The following is a 1518-nucleotide window of genomic DNA, read 5'->3' as shown; positions in this document are numbered from 1 at the left end:
TTGAGGGAGTGGAGGCCGGCGGGCTTGATAATGGTGCGGCCGGAGGGCTTGCGGCAACCGCATGTGACGACCCCGGGTTGGACTCTGCTTCGTCCACTGTGAAAGCCGATCCTGGCGATCCTCAGCGCGAAGTTGATGTATTTCCTCAGCGGCCAGCACGGATCAGCTCCAGGCATAACGAAGCGGATATCGTCCTCTTTTGGAAGGCCAAACAAAGTAGTTTCACTTTCACAATGAAACACACAGCACCTTCACGACATGGCGGCGGCAGCAACAATACTACAGCGAGAATAAAAGTTACGCCTTCTTTCGCTGCGTGAACATTTGGGCGGCGTTATGCAAATCTTCCCACTTCGTGACATAGACGTGGGGGCATGTTAGAAAGAGCCGTTTTAGGTAGGCGTGGTTGACTTTTATAAAGAATATCTCTTTGGATTTGAGACTTTAGTCTTTGCAACTTTACAGATCTTCTTTATGCACCAACAGCTTGTAACACTCCAAAGAGAAAGGAAAAATTTAAATCGCATAATATGACCCCTTTAAGTAAATATTTTTGGTCAAAAAGCAGTTTGGAAATCCCTGTCCCACAGGTTTGAAAAGACATGAGGGTGAATAAAAATAAAATAAAATAAAATATAAATTATATACATAGAAAATTAATAAATTTTTGGGCGACTATCTATTTAAGAATGAATTACTCCTGACCAGCAATATCTATAGACTATGCATATACACGTCTCCTTAAAGAAAATTTTTATTTTATGAAAGTTGTCCATTGTTGCATAAGTCTGTTGAAGGTCTTGTGGTCCCCACACCCAGCCTGTGTATGTGGATAATAAAAAGTAGCAGCTGATTGTAACAAATCAGCTAATAGGAAATATGAATAATTAATCAGAGATATTTAGCTGACCTCTCAGGGTCAACTGTCTTGTCAATTCTAAGAACGTTAATTTCCTGGTTAAGGGAAATAACTTCCTTACTGTACAATTCTACAAAAGCTTGTAGCATAAATCTGCATGATTAAGTGACTCCAGTTATGAGCAAACAATGAACCACGTCAAGTGTGATACAAGTAAGGTTTTATTAACTACATAAACTAGTCTAACATACTACATAAACACATAAACTGGTCTAACATACACATACACACACACACACACACACACACACACACACGCATACAGTTGGTATAGGAAAGGGTTAAAGCTTAACTCAGTACAGAGAAGAGAAATAAGGAATGAAATTATAGAACCATTTGCATATTCAGCAGATCTGCCCGAGGGAAACATCAGATTCTTAGTTCAAACACACCTTTGTAAAAAGATGCAACTGATACCTAATGTATGTAACGAATCAGCTCATGGGAAATATGAATAATTAATCATAACTAGTTATAATTAATTATGAATATTTTAGATCCGCTGTAGATATTTAGCTGACCTCTCAGGGTCAACTGTCTTGTCAATTCTAAGAGCGTTAATTTCCTGGTTAAGGGAAATAACTTCCTTACTGTACAAT

Source organism: Sinocyclocheilus grahami, unplaced genomic scaffold (assembly GCF_001515645.1).
Source record: "Sinocyclocheilus grahami isolate Dianchi unplaced genomic scaffold, SAMN03320097.WGS_v1.1 scaffold54.1, whole genome shotgun sequence".
Classification (NCBI taxonomy): Eukaryota; Metazoa; Chordata; class Actinopteri; order Cypriniformes; family Cyprinidae; genus Sinocyclocheilus; species Sinocyclocheilus grahami.
Note: the sequence above shows the minus strand (reverse complement) of the source record.